The sequence below is a fragment of the Ischnura elegans genome, chromosome 8, assembly GCF_921293095.1.
Source record: "Ischnura elegans chromosome 8, ioIscEleg1.1, whole genome shotgun sequence".
Lineage (NCBI taxonomy): Eukaryota > Metazoa > Arthropoda > Insecta > Odonata > Coenagrionidae > Ischnura > Ischnura elegans.
The window spans coordinates 12,493,460-12,509,345 of record NC_060253.1 but is presented as its reverse complement, the minus strand read 5'-3'; the positions used below and the strand labels follow the sequence as shown (position 1 = coordinate 12,509,345).

The window sequence follows — 15,886 nt, the reverse complement described above, 5'->3', positions numbered from 1 at the left end:
ACTCGTACGAGTTAATGCACGTTTGCGTGAATGATTTTTGTGGACCGGGACGGTGCATGTACGAATGCATGAACCAAATTAGAACAGGTTCTATTTTCTGTGCATACATTCGCTCAATTTGGGTGGTTACACGGTGCATTTTGGCGTTCATTCTCGCGTTCACACATTTAGACATTAACCCGTACGTGTTAATGTATCGTGTAGCCAGGCCTTATAAATGAGGAAACAGTTCTTTGGACGCCACATATGGAACATGTTTATTAATTGGTGCGAGACTTAGAAGTTGACAGGTGCAGAGAAGTCTCGAAGAAGAGAAGTATAGTTTAAAAATATGTATTGACTCTAAAGTATAAAGAAATGCCATCCATTTCACGTACATATTCTTTTCCCAAACGTGCACGTAGAGCAATTCGAATGTTTTGGCAGCAGAGTAGAGAAAACGAATTCTGCAGCAAGGATATGCTATATATATGCTTAATTTAACCGGTGGAATATTGTAATAATACTGGGCCTTATCCAGTGACAATTTTTAATACATATTTCACTTTGCATTTTCGTTGGAATATCTCTGTTAAGGTATGCTAGAGGGAAACGGATACAGCATTAAGGACATTAGGAAGAGAATTGCTTTAGCACAGTGGACGTTCATGAACAGGGAGGAGCTTATGAGAGGATTGCTGTGTCAAGTTTAAAGAGATGGCAAGTGAAGAGTCTGATCTGGAGTGAAGAGCTTTACGGTGCGGACACTTAGGAAGGAGGATGAGAAAAGACTGGAGGCATTCGAGATGTGGGTATGGAGAAGAATGCAAAAGGTGAAGTGGACGGAGAGGACGAGGAACGACGAAGTGCTGCAAATGGTGGGTGAGGAGAGGCAGCTTCTAGATGAGATACGGAGGAGACGGATGGTATGGATGGAGCGAGTACTAGGCGGGGAGGAGAAGTTGAAAATAGTGTTATAGAGGGTAGAATGTTGAGTAAACGAGGGAGGGGAAGGAAGAGAATAGGATTGTTAGATAGAATGAAATGGAGTATGCCATATTGTGAATTGAAGAGGGATGCCCATGAATGGAAGGGAGGGGAAGAGTCCGTAGAAACCTACCATAATAGGTAGAATACTTGAATAATAATACATAATCTCGAAAATTAACATAAAAAATGCCAATGCCGCCGGCCAAGAAACTTCTCCCGTTAAATCTATGAATGAGATCCTCAGCTCAAGTACACTAGCAGCATGCCGGCTGGTATTTCTGCCACGATGGCAACGATATTAAACCCGAAATAGCCACTCTGCACCGCTTCGAGCCGTCTCGACAAATTTGGACGGCTGCAGACTCGAATCTGGGGCACCCGAAGACGAGATGTAATGCTCTTAGCGATGGAGGACTTGGTGGAAAATCCCAAAGGACAGTCGCAGATAAAAATCAGGGTGCATTTTAGGGGTATCTCGACTCGGAAACGAAGGGAGAATAGCAGCGTCAAGGATTCAATGCAGAGGAAAGGACCCAAACATGCACTGCGACGACCTATTTTATGCCACCCCTGGAACACGTCGAAAAAAAAGCTTGAGTGTGCAGCCTTGAATGAAGTGTAAGGAACCTGCAGGAAAATATTTGGGTCAGAAATTGTCCTCAAGGTGAGACTGATTAGGAGAAATGTTTGGTGGAAACGCCTTCGCGACTAATGCGATGATACCAAGACGGAGAAAAAGAAATACACGGACGCGACTTCAAACAGGTCCGCAGAATTTTGAAAGCGCACTTTCTTCGACAAGCATGGAAAGGGGAGGTGGACAATGTAGAGAGATCAAATCTGTCGGGTACGAAATAGTTTCCAACATGTTTTTTTTGTAATGTGTATACAAATGGAAAGATCCCTGGGTAGTAAACCATTTCAATAAAAGGGGATAAGAATTCCAAAACTTGTAGTAACGAAGGCAGGGATTTATGTGTTGGTTGGTACCGCATTGGGGCATTTGGAGAAGGCTGAAGTGTGACTGATTTTTTCTTAGTCTACGGGTGAATAAGTTGTACAGGAATTCATGCATTTGAAAACTGAATTGAGATTCAAAAACTGAGGCTTAAAAAAATATTCGATTACAACAACTTAAAACTTATTACAATATCCGCTCATGGCAACGAACTGAATTTCACCCAAAATGGATTCTCGGAAAAAAATATTGGACATTTCTCCACAGAAATATATATTTCAAAAAACATGAGTGCTGAGTTTTGCGAATATGCCAGAATTAAAAATACATCTTAATAATGCCTTCAATGTTTCTCACATAAATCTATTTTCACGAAAGCCATGGTTTATTCGGTACTCTCAATTTTAAGATTTGATCGTTGGATTCAGATATCCTACAAACCATGACAAAGAGAGAGGACAATAAATAAATCAGTGAAATTTATAAATATATTCACGTATTACCAAAATAAGAGCGCATAAATCGAAACAATTATGGTTACGGAGATGCTCACCGAGAAAGGACAGGCACTACTCATAGCTCCCTGAATTTTAACATAATACATCAGAATTTCGAAATATTCGCTTTCATTCGAATGAAAATGCGAGAGAGAAATATTGTGTTGCTGTAAAAGGAAGATTGAGGAAACGCTGAAGTGTATCGACAGAGAATCAATAGATATTGGGACGCTAATCAACTTTTTTTGACGGCCCAATTTGAGCATGAAGGACGGCAGGGCTTTTAGGGATTCAAGGCTTGTCTCGAAGTGCAGGAGAGGATTTTGGTACCAGGGCACCGAAAGGTATCTGAGCGAGGAAGAAGGGTTGTTTTCTTTGGAGAAGCTCTCTCGATTTCTCCGATATGTCCTTGAACGACTTCCGCTTTTTCACCTGACTCTTGGACAATTTCCATCTCTCCCTTCCCATTAGCGAAATATCGACGGGCTCATCCCTTTCCCAGATAGGTTCATGACGTCACTGACTCTTTCCAAACGACTCACCGCTTGCCCACAACGTCTCAGCCTCGCGTATTCTTCTCACGAGGTTCGCAATCATTCAACACTCTAATGAACAATTCTTTCCGTTTAAGGATCGGGTCACTCTGAAGTACTGAATGAACCAAAACTATAATGACGTCACTAGCTCATGAAAAGTGGGCGGCAACTTTCGCATTTTTTCATTTAAAAGCTATGAGAAAATGGCTGAATGAGGAACTTTTTTATCCGTTATAACTTCTTTTAAAACTTTAATGACATCACTAACATATGAAATGTGGGCGGCAAATTTCGCATTTTTTTCATTTTAAAGATATGACCGAATAAGGAAGACTTTTTTTTATCCGCTTTGACTTCTTTTTCCCATCCATCTGCCGATTATTAAAATGCGATTCCGGGCCTGAATGAATGAACCTCATTTCCTTCCGTCCAGGATGCTGCTCGTTGAATAATTTCGATGCGAAAAACATTTTCCGTCCCGTCCCAGACGATTGATGCAGTAATCAAGTCGGGCGACTTCACTTTCACGAAACAGATGGGGGAGTGGGGGAGGGAAGTAATTCGGATTGGGAGGAGGTTGCGGGGGTGAAAGGAAGCAGAGTGATGATCGCGGACGTCCGCTAGGCTACCCAACCAAAGAGAGAGAGAGCGGAAAACGAAATGGGAAATTTAACGAAGGAGGAGTAAGTACTGCATCCTAAACGAAGATGGGTAGGAGAACAGGTGGAGTACGTATAGCCACTTTAAAAAGTTTTAGGACACATTTTGAGGCACTACTTACTTCTCAAGAAAATTTAGTTTCCCTTACTCCTTTCGTTGTCTATGGCTACGCATCGAAAGTTGGTGCGCGACTACAGGGTGGAGAAAAATGATCCCACGAAATTTTAACCCCGATGACAGTAAGAACCAAAATTACTAATTATATTTGGACCAAAAAACGCGCTATTTTTAAACTACAGAAACTTTGAGCCAATCTTGAAACCAACAAGTTTGGCCGCGAGTTTGCCATGTTGTCGGATGCACTGGACAATTCATGACGTCGCATGCTTTGCCTGCTGGAGATCCAGAATATTCAAGCCACCCGGCAACAGGGCAAACTCACGGCCAATCGGAGCGCTAGGCTCAAACTTTCTGTAGTTTAAAAATTGTGAGTTTTCGATCTAAACATCAGTAGTAATTTTGGTTCCTACTGACATCGGCTATCGCGGCGGCGCCTCAATCCTTTTCCCTTCCCATTCCACTCCCCTCCACGGATGCGCGGGAGTATCAGTTGGATTACTGGGCCCCCGCCCCGTAGCGTTGTAGCATTCTAAGAACCCCCCTTGGGTTCTCATTCTCTGGCATCCAGGGTTAAAATATCGAGACATAATTTTCCTCCACCAAGCATTAATAGGAGAAGGATACAGGCTCAATAGGAAAAGTTACATTATTACCGCAAATTGGTCATTAATTTTCGATTTCTATTGGACATAATGATTGCTCCGTGAGTCTTCACTACGTACTTGCCCCCGTTTTCGCCGCTGAAAAGTGTATTAGAGGATAGGATAGTGGACACGAGAGAAATGAGGTACAAGAGAACTAGGCTACGATGAAATACGTCAAGAGGTCCAACGCCGCTTAAAGAAAAGATACTCAATTTAGGAAAGACAACGAGACGGAATGACGACTAATATTGGAGAGTCTAAACCTATCACAAGGTTCCCGTAATAGTTAACACTTCGATGACTGCCAACGCTCCACCTGGGAAAAGATATAAAAGTTAAGACTGACAAAAGGCACTGAGGTGTGTGGGGAATCTTACTTCGATTCGGGAAATCATTTCCGTTTCGGGTTCCTCCGATTACGATCCGGTGATGACAAAAGAAAGACTAGAGTCGCAACACACTCCACCAGTCATTTGTGAACAGTCACACGCATGAGCGGTCCATTTGGCAAAATTCTCCAAAAAAGGAATTCACCGCCAGGCTTTTCCGAAAAGCCAATTTTTATTCCGAGTCACGGACAATCGGGCACTTTCGCAATAACCAATACCTTCGTCGGCGGACATAACTCATCACGGGGAACGGCAACCTTCAGAATACCTAATGGCACGCGCACGGCTTCCCTGGAATGCATAAAATACTACTCTCCTAACAGCCTGGCATAAAACAACGTAAACGCAACTCGCGAACATTTGCAAAGTTATACACACAAGGATGAACAAACATGACCCGGTAACATACCTGACCGGTGAGGATAAATGATACCTTTCGCGGTGAATTTCATCTTGGATGCACATAAAACAGCAAAATGTGAACAGTTTCAAGAAGCTAGCTTCCTAACTCAATCTTTGGCAGGGATGGCGACCTACAAAAAATATTGTGTGGGCCCAAACCGGGGATCTTGCCTCGAGAAATTTTTTAAGTAGTGAGTTTTAAGTTTTTTAAGCATTTTAGAAGAGTCATACGATCAACATTAGAACCCTCGAAACTCGAATCTCGATATCTGGACACTGCGGGGAAAATCGACAAGCCTGACACATTTTTTCCTCACACCCGTACCGAATTTTTGAGGGGCTCGGGCCCCCTCAGGCTCCATGGAGTCGGCGCCACTGATCTTCAGAGATAGTAGGAATTGTTACAAGTACAGCGATAAAGAAAACGAATCTAAATCGTGGGGGTCTAATTCAAACGCCAGGAAGCACAATGAAATATTTAGAATGGGAAGGCTACCATAAGATGATTTACATAAATCGAGGAACATAGCCGCTAAATAAGCAGCGTAAAAGAGGGTTTGTAAGAAAAGACAAGCAATTTACGAGTACTCAAGAAAAAAAGGCTACGAAAAAAAAGAAAGAGCAACGAATTGCGTAAATTTAATGATTTCAGGACAAAAAAATAGAACACAGATACGAACGAAAAAAGAAATACTTCGATAACGAGAAAATATGACGCGATACACCGGCGGCTTACAAGTAAAATACCAATATACTTAAGGGTTGAATAAGAAGTTGTAATAAGTACTTCAAATAAATTTATTTTCTCACAACGCGTTTCGTCGTCAAAACAACATTTTCAATTGCCCTTGAAGTGCCCATTCTAAAGCGGCACTTGAAAATGTTTTCGTGATAACGAAACGCGTGCGTGCGAAAATAAAAATTAGTGAAAATATTGGAATGTCATATTTAACAAATGTAAATAAATTTCACTACATCGTGCAACATATAAAAGAAAACACCAATAATAAAGCGGTGATTTGCGGAGACCTTCACGAGGATGCCTGTAAGCATGTTAATAGAAGTAGATTATGAAGGAATTTACCATAATATACCTTGTGTCAATATGATCTAGGAAGAACTCACGCCTAGCCTAACACCCTCGAGGTGGCTTGAACGGATATAGGTACATGGATAAAAATACGCATCAAATTCATCCACAACGGGCTGTTTTGGCGGGAAAGTTAATTCGGAGTGACTTCGCGGGAGGCGGGCAATAATGGAAGCCGGCGTTATTCAGCGTTTCCACGGGAGACGGCTGCGTGGGAGGCTCCATGACAACACTACTCCCACCCCCCCCCCCATTATATTCGGGCGGGACAGCTGGGCTTTCGTTCGGAGCTTCTCCTCCCCCACCCACAAATACACTTCCAACACACACGCCCCAGGAAACAACAGAAGGACGACCCCCGCGCAGCTGTGCGCCGCGTGACGACACCGGTACAGGAACTAAAGGACACGCGCCTTCTACTCAAATAAATTCACCCTGGGTGAGTGGCAGAGGGTGTCAGGTACCCCACAACCGAAAAGGTTAAGGAGGTTGAAATGGTATACCAACAAAGGAAATGTCACATGATAAAAATTTCGTTACATGCTCTACTACTTGCACCTCATATAATTGACAAAATTAAACTTCGCTCCCAATGCTACAGTGTGTCAAAGCCGCATCCGAAAATCCGAATTATTGTATAAGCCCAATTGTAGATTAGAACTACGCATGCCTATGTAAAAAAATTGATTTTCAAAAAATTGATACTCCATATATGTTTATTTTTCGCAAAAATTAAGGTGTATAAAGGGTGAGTTCACCTGTACACTACACAGATAAACAACGAGGTCGATCACGAGAGAATTCCAATGATTGCTCACTATAAGAATCAAGCCGGAATTCTTCCATGGGTTAGGTCATGGGGACTGTAAAAAAGAGCTCTACGTATTACGGAGGGGTTCGTGGTACACTCCCATTTGTGGTGCACATTAATCGTTTTTCAAAAATATCCGCAGTATGCATATTATTGCAGAACGATCTGAATTCCCAACATTTAGAAAAGAGTATTTGCACTCGAGTGGAATAGCATTGACAATTTATGAATTCTATAGACGAGAAAGAGTTTCGTTACCTAGGAGACCGAATTGCCAACGATGGACAAAGAAAGAAATTAATAGTCAATATAAAAGCACAACTGATGATGGCTGTCTAAAATTAAGAATCTACTTGCAGCTGAAAATACAACCATAGAAGTGAGGAAAAAATTCATTAGATGTTACACATGGAGCAAGTTTCTCCATGGAAGCGAGGCATGAACGATGACAACTGCAGAGAAGTCAAGAGTGGAAGCATTCGAAATGTGGTGGTGCTACCGGAGAATGATAAAGATAAAATGGATTGACCGAGTACGTAACGAGGAAGTTCTGAGAAGAGTGGGAGAAACAAGAACTCTACTAAAAGCCTAATGGAGAAGACAGGAAGCTTTGTTGGCCATATTATGAGACATGATGACCTGATGAAAACAATCGTGGAAGGACAGGTAGAAGGGAAGAAGGTGGAAGGGATGGCCACGAATGAGTTACATTGGACGTGTTATAAAGGATGTAAAAAAGAAACGCGTCTATGTCAATGTATGTAAAATATAAGAATGGAAAGGCTACTGAATGCCTCCTGAAAACCTTAAGCAGAAGACGGGAAGAAGTTGACCACACTATGAGAGATGATGGCCTGATGAAGACAATCGTAGAAGGACAGGTGGAAGGGAAGAAGGTCTTGAGACTGACCCGAAAGAGTTACATAGAACAGATTATAAAGGATGGAAAAGAGAAGAAATACATCGTGATGAAAAGGCTAGTGGATAGGAGCAAGGAAAGGAGAGCTGCGTCAAACCAATCTTAGTCTTGTTGACTAATGACAATGATGATGATACAGAGTGAATTACAATGCATGTACAAAGAATGAAGGTTGTAGAATATGCTTTGATAGGGTGCACTTTTGGGTCCATAGCTATCCGAGGGTCTAGAGCACAAGACGTAGCCAAACCCTGGCCTGATGGAGCTCATAACATCTACACATTCAGAGACAATTCATCAGATGCTAAATATGGAGAATTTTTCTCAATGGGAGCGACGCTTGGACATTGACAGCAGCAGAAAAGTCGAAAGTTCACAAAGCATTCGAAATGTGATGCTATCGAAGAATGATGAAGATAAAATGGATCGAAGGAGTAAGTAATGAGGAAGTGCTAAGAAGAGTGGGAGAAAAGAGAAGTCTTCTACATACCTTCTGAAGAAGACGAGATAACTAGGTTGACCACATAATAAAACATGGTGGCCTGATGAAAACAATCGCAGGAGGATAGGTGGAGGGGAAGAAGGGCAAGGGACGGCCCCGAACAGGCTTTAAAGGATGTAAAATGGAAGAAATACGTCACGATAAAAAGGATATCGCATAGTGAGTGGAATGGAGAACTGCTTCCAACAGATCTTAGGATTGTTTTCTCGAGATGATAATAATGAGATTGCATCGTCAGGTATACAGGCCAGGTAAACGGTTACATTTTCGTAAATAAAAGTGTTATTTTCGGTATTAACGGGTCCGAAAACCTAAGAATTGACATCTTGGTAAATGAAATTCAGACATTTTTCTATCGCGATTTTTTTAACATTGAAACCCCATAAGGCAAATTCAAAAATTTTGTTTGGACCCACATTGTGAGGTCAAAAGGTAAAAATTGTAAAATTTTGCTCAGACTCAACAAAACTTGGGACCTTTCCCCAGAGGTATGCCAATTTTCATCAGTATTGCTCGAGGCGAAGTTACTTAAATTAGAGGTCAAAAATGACACACGACCCGTGGGACAGTCTTCATAAATATAGGGTAGCAACCCTATTTTATAGCTCATTCCTCGGTAAACTTAGGCAAGTGTCGCGAGTTGAGTTTTGTCAACCCATTAAAATACTCGACAGGTAACAACGGATATACATAGTGCTCGACTGGAGAATATTCCATTGTGATATTCGTGATTTAAGTAATCCGCACTCCTCCGAAATTCCAGTTTAAAGGAAGCCCAATTTCCTCGGATCGTATACACCCACGGTTCTGCTGCGGTCATCGCCGCGTGCAACAATGGCCGAGGAATTCCGCACCACATATTGGCTCACCACCCATTGAAGTCGCCGTACGTCAGGTCGGAGAGAAGGAATTTGAAAGGCCTGCCACCGTAGGCAGCCAATCAAGGACCGGTAGGAGGGATACGAGAGCCGGCGGCCTGCCTGCTGCTATAGGTACGCAGAGAGGCACGTTTTTCGACGGATTGATTCAATATTTGCAGCGAAAACATTTTCCAAGACGCCCCAGATACAACTCATTCCGCCGAGCATACCAATTCGCGGCAGACCGGGGATAGAAGAAGTCGCAGAGTTTGGTCCACGCGATTTTCTTCGATATACGTACATGACTTGAACATTTTACAACAAAAGAACTCAACACATTTTTGGGGTTTTCACGAAGTCTGTTTGCATCACACCGGGGATAGAAGAAATCGAATATTATGGTCCACACGACTATCATCGACGTGCATACATGACTTGAACGTTTTCCAACAAAATAGCTTTATAAATTTTTGGAGATTTCGCGGACAGAATGTTTGCAAGCACAATAATTAAGCATGCGATTGAAAAAAATGATCGACTTTCGAGAAATGAGACTGGATTTGGAATGAAATTCAGTGGTTACAAGAAATAATCATCTACACAATGCTTGAAACGATACAAAATCTTCGGTAAAGTAAAAGTATAATGACTATTTTAACTTCTACAAGTACGTTTAAAAATGCTAATGGACGTTTTACTCCCGTTATAAAAATAAGGCTTCATGTTTTTTAAGATTAAATTAAAAACATAATATCCTCGGACAAAATTGAAGAGTACTTGTAAATATTATCTTTGTACATTATTTTAACATTGTATGTTATCAGACCGATTTCTGTACAGAGCATGGAGCATTGCTATGCATAATGATAATTAATGCATTTGTTTTCATTTGCTGTTATGTTTTATGTTTCAATCCTTCACAATATTCTCAAAGGAACACACTTTAAAGAGAAGCGTATTTTGACTTACAAACTCTGGCGTTTTCTTTTGTTTTGTTCGCACCAGCCAGCTCTCAGTTTGTTAATTTCAGAGGTGGCAACCTCAACACTCGTCCTTACCACAGAGGTTGGTTCCACCTTGTAAAAACTAAGCTGTTAAAATTTCATGTACCATACTGTGGAATAAAAATATATTATTATTCTGAGCCAAATTTTTTATTAGCTCTTTTGTTGCTTACTGTCCAAATAAGAAAAAAATCTCATTGAGAACATGGTGAACAAATACGAGCCGATTTCTCTCGTCCATTCTTTAACTTATACATCCCCAATCCCCCATTCACCATCAGATTCGAAGCTAAAGCAAGCATTTGCGACGGTTAAATTTGGAGTTGCTCAAAATATCCATCCACAGTAAGTGCGAGTCAACAAAGGAAACTCTAAAACTCACCACCATTTACGAATAATATAAAAGAAATTCTCTACCAGTGCAGGTGTGATAATTTCGTAAAATTAAATGACTCACCCAGTGGGTACGGACCCTACCAACTGAAGGCACAAAAAATATACTTCGAGCAGTGCATCGCAAAAGCCTCAAAGGTATTTGCACGACAAGAAAAGTCAATGAACAGATTGCAACACGGGAGCGAGGTTAGGAAACTTCACACTCATGAGGTGCTGAGTACGGTATTACAACGCTTTGGAATCTGGGTAATTTGAGTGTGCGGCATAAATTTCCTGAATGACGTTTGGAAACTAAAACAAAATAGAGTAAGACTTGGTCATAGCTACACCCACAATAGCCAAATAGATAGATCTGGAAAATCGCCATAGAATTTGATCTTCCCATACTTAACCGGAAGGATAGATAGCAGGTCAACTGTTTATAACAGCCTTGTATGCGCAAAAGAACCTCCCAGATAAGTAAACACAAAGATCTTGGAATCTCTAAGGGAAAATTACATGGATAAAACACTGAATGAATCGTATGGTCTCAATATGTAAGTTAAAACCATGAATGAAACTGCCACATGAAAAATAGTATGGTGGAGTGTAGGTTAGGGAAATATTTTCAGAATAATAGGTCGATACGGACACGCAGTTCGAAAAATATCCATACCGTTGGTGGATACTAAGAATTTCATTATACCACAGAAATAGTCAAGGACCAGTAATGAGATATAACGAGGCATAAGCATACGAATAATTGTTCACTATTACACATATATTATATGTCAATTTTTATTTCTAATCGTTATATTTTTTAAAGTAATTATTACTAGTAATCTACTCAAGAGCATGTGCAAGTAATCGTTACATATTAGTAATCAAATATAAAAATTTGAATTCAATCAAAATGAAGCGTAAGTTAAATACATTTCGCTAGGTGTGTCAATAAAAAAGGAGTTCTATTTGAGGACACTTCACATTATTAAGATACGGTTTATGAATGAGCGCAATTTCACATTCTACGTGCCTATGTTGCCACTGAAGTGCAACTAACCTGAGACATGACCTTGGATGCAGTTACGAAGTAATCACCAACGAGATTTGTCAACACAAACTGACGTAATCAATATCTAGCCATTATAATTTTTAATCTGCCACTTAAAAGCAACGTATAGCAGGTACTTACTTCCTAAATGGCGCGGGGGTAATGTTTACCTAGGGTTGCAAATGAATATGCAACAGCACTGAATTAATAGAGCACTTACTAATCGACTACGATATGAATGTATAATTTCACGTCAATTTTAGATCATATCGTGATTTCTAAATCAAATAGAATATGATCTGGCGGGGGGTGCGCATTTCTGCGTAATTGTTTCGTGTCTATTACCTGAATCGCAAAATGCAGCCAATAATTAACCCTTCTGGACCGACACATAATTTCTACCGATTACGGGGTACATAGTTTAGACATGAGCAAAACAAAGTATCTCCAAACACCGCATCATAATCAGATACATAGGCGGACTAAGGGGGGGAGGGGAGGAGGTACGTGCCTCCCCCCAGACGCTTAAAAAATAGGCAATATTTTCAATACGATTATCATTACGTTCGTTTTATTTGTGTACCTATTACGGAGCGTCAATCACTTAATTAAGTATTAATAACTTTCCTATCAACATAAAGGAAATATTTCATACAGTGTTTTGTTTTTTATATCACGCATGAGAATACCTTTCAGACCCTTGTGTTCTCAGGGGCGCAGCTAGGAATTAAGGCTAGGGGGGTTTAGGCGCAACTAATACTGGGGTGTCTAGGGGTTAGGCATACCCGTCAGGGTAATCGGGAGGTGCGGGGGCCCACCCCAGAAAAATTTTAGGATAAATAGTGAGTTTTACGGCTTTCTCAGGGATATTTTACAAATCCTTTCACTACTCTATAGCTAATATTAATGCAATTAAGTAAAATGGATTTAACTTGAAAATTTCTCTGAGCTCTGGGGGGGGGGGGGTTATCCCCCAAAACCACCCCCCTCGCTGCCCCACTGTGAGTTTCCACAGAAAAAAATCCTGGATCCGCCCCTGATAACATACATTATTTTATCAATTGGAAAATCCTAAGAGAGCAACTACGCTGGGAGGATAATAAGAAATGATTGATGGTACTCACCAAGTATGTATGCGAAGAACAAAAGGAACACGGTTATTAAATCCGAGATGTGGGGAAGATCACGGAAGGGTGGGCAATTCCAACTTGACCTCCGCGAATCTTCACGAATTTCACTCGATCAACAGGTGGCGATTCGCAGCAGGCGCCAAGACGGATGATCGCGGCACCATACGGACTACCGTGACACTAATATTGGACGTTACTTTGCAGTAGAAAACAACACAAACTCCTCGAAAGATCAACAGTTATATCGTTCCGAATGAGTAAAAATTACACAGCTTGGAAGATGCAAGCCTCATTCCTATGATAAGCGAATCTACCTAGAAACTTCCTTCTGTCAACCTGACTGCGTCACTATCCTCACAGGTTATTTTTGTTGTTGTTGTTGACACTTCACTGTAGCCAGGGAAACACGACAATTGGGCGACGGAACGGCTGGATGTTTCGCGAATTTTTCGGACGACAGTTGCCTCGGTTAAATTCAACGGAGCGTGCAGGAAGCCGACGGGAGAAGAACAACTGGCTTTTTTTCCTACAGCCGTTGCTCAAATTTCGACCTCTCCCGTTTCGAATAGGTTCAAACAACCGCGAGAGCCGGAATAAAAAACCTGACCACAGCTCAGCATGCGGAAACACAAGATCTTGCTAGCTTTCTTCAGTGACTCGAAGAATCCAGTCAAGAAAGCTTAGACATTCTCCCCTACGAAGGATGGAATAGTTGCGAGAAAATTTGTCGGTTCCTTTTCGCCAACAATAGCACTCCGGACGCAACAATGTTTAGCGATGGCTGTGGCCAAGGGATTCACCGACACTTTTTGAAAATGACCAGCCCCATCCTCACCCTGGCTGACCACGGTGGGAGTCGATAGAAGCAGGTCATGTTCACTTACAAACACACCTTCGGCACCACCACTAACGGCATGTGTATAATCCTTATTTCACAGGTTGCTCCGAAAACACACACGACAGAAGTTCTCTGTCAAGTTTTTCCTCGATTCGTATTCACGTAACACTAAACAAACGATCGGGGACCATAGCAACCACCAAGAATCCTCCTCGAGCGGGATGGAGGATCGACAAACAAGCGCAGGGGATTGTTGCGTTGCACTGCGGATCACAAGGAAAGAAAACTATGCAAACAAAGCGCTCAACGGCTTCCTCTCCGCCGTACTCGATGCCTTCCCCCGCTCAGATAAGCGCCAACTGATCTGCGGAGAGCGAACTGCAACTTGCCCCAACCGTCGACGACCTCAACGCCGCCAGATCCGAACCAACAGAGGCGGAGGGGAAGGGACGGTTGGTTGCATGCTGGAGGAAGAGGAGCGGAGGGGAGGGTGCGAGGGATAGTGAGGGAGAGAAAGGAACAGTTATGGAGAGGGGAGGATATATGGGAGTTAGTGGACATTAGGGATGAGGGATTGCAGGGTTGGCGGGGTTCAGAAAGAGAAAAAAAAGTCAGCGGTGACTCCGAAAAAAAAGATAGAAGCCGCGGGGGTTTAGGGGAGGGGAACTCTTGAGCACATTCCGCTCAAGGCGCATGCGCGGCCTCGCAGTGGAGAAGGCCGAGAAGGCTACCACGGGAGGAGAGGAACTTCAATGCATGCATGCAACAGCGGGAGGTATTGAGAAGTTCTTGGGACGGGGGCGGGGGAAGGATAACGAGGGTGCGAGACAGGTGGACCGTGGGACATGGAATGTTTATTCGCCAATGAAGAAGAGAATTTTTCCATTTATTATAGCAAGTACACAGGTGCTGTCTGTGGTGATTGGGAGCCCTAGGCTGGGGCACGTGATGGGGCCCCCCTTACCGGGAGATTCGGAGGTCCTCCCCCAGGAAAATTTTAGGAAAATGCACGCCCGGAAATGAATGTTGACGCTATTCTGGCCCTTAAAAATCGGATAAAATTTCATAAAAAATAGCAATTTCGTAGGGGAAAATACTATGCAAAGTGAAAATTTCACAACTCATAAAATTTAATAATTTATCACGGTTCAATTATCTATTTAGCGAATTGGTTCCTTGAAACTGAACTGAAATTTAAAAGACCACTAAAATGACCTTTTGGAATAACCCTTTCAAAAAAATCATCTGGTTCTCTTTATTCTTCTGACTACTTCGTTTCAATTATATGACCTTTTTATACTGATTATCCTATTATTACAGTGCAAATTATTGAAAATTTAAAATTTTATAATTGCAAATAAAAACCTTGGTTCAAGTAATGTGAGTCTCTCTTTATTAAACCTTTCCTTTATACTTCACGATAGACGCGAGGACAGGCCTTACCATAGGCCTCGGTAGTAGCCTTAAATCCAAACTGAAATCGACGCTGCGTTGCCCTCCACTATTCTTTCTCCAAATCACCACAATGCTAATTTATGCTGGTCGTATCCTCCAAATAAACAATCATGTAGGATTATGCATATGTTTTTTTCCATTATTAAAGACATGTCATAAACAGATAGGAAAGAGCTTTTGAGAGGATCGTTATGCTAGAGTTTATAGAATAGGATAGTGAAGACCTCTGATCTGAAGTGTAGCTCTTTAAGATGCGGAAACGTGGACACTTACGGTCGTTTTACACGGTACACGGAATTGCGCAATCTGACGTACGTGCGAAGGCGCAATAAAAATTGCGTCGTGTGAAAGCGGTGAATTGCTAGAACACATGCGAGAATGCGTGGATGCGAGACGGCAAAATAGCCCCACTTCTAATTTCGTTCATGCATTCGCGCAGTTCCACGCCATTTTAGAAATTAATGCAGCTCTAACCTGCGCAATTCCGTGCCCCGTGTAAAACGGCCTTTAGGAAGGATGATGAGCAAACACGGGAGGCGTTCGATATGTGGATCAGGAGAGGAATGGAGAAGGTGGAGTGGACAGAAAGGAGGAACGACGAAGTGCTGGACATGGTGGGTGAGGAGAGGAAGCTTCTACATGAGATATGGATATAGAAGGTAAGGATGTAGCGAGT

General features: G+C 42.0%; 1 protein-coding gene across 2 annotated transcripts in view; it reads right to left on the bottom strand.

Annotated features, from left to right (window-relative positions):
• Positions 1–14,116, bottom strand: part of LOC124164272 — a 378,970-nt gene extending 364,854 nt beyond the window's left edge. Inside the window, exon 1 of one of the 2 annotated variants that reach the window (XM_046541524.1) lies at positions 12,912–14,116. The gene's annotated coding sequence lies outside the window, so the exon portion shown is untranslated. The remainder of the gene's footprint in view (positions 1–12,911) is intronic. The other variant, XM_046541526.1, reaches the window with a different exon arrangement.
• Positions 14,117–15,886: the final 1,770 nt, after the last annotated feature.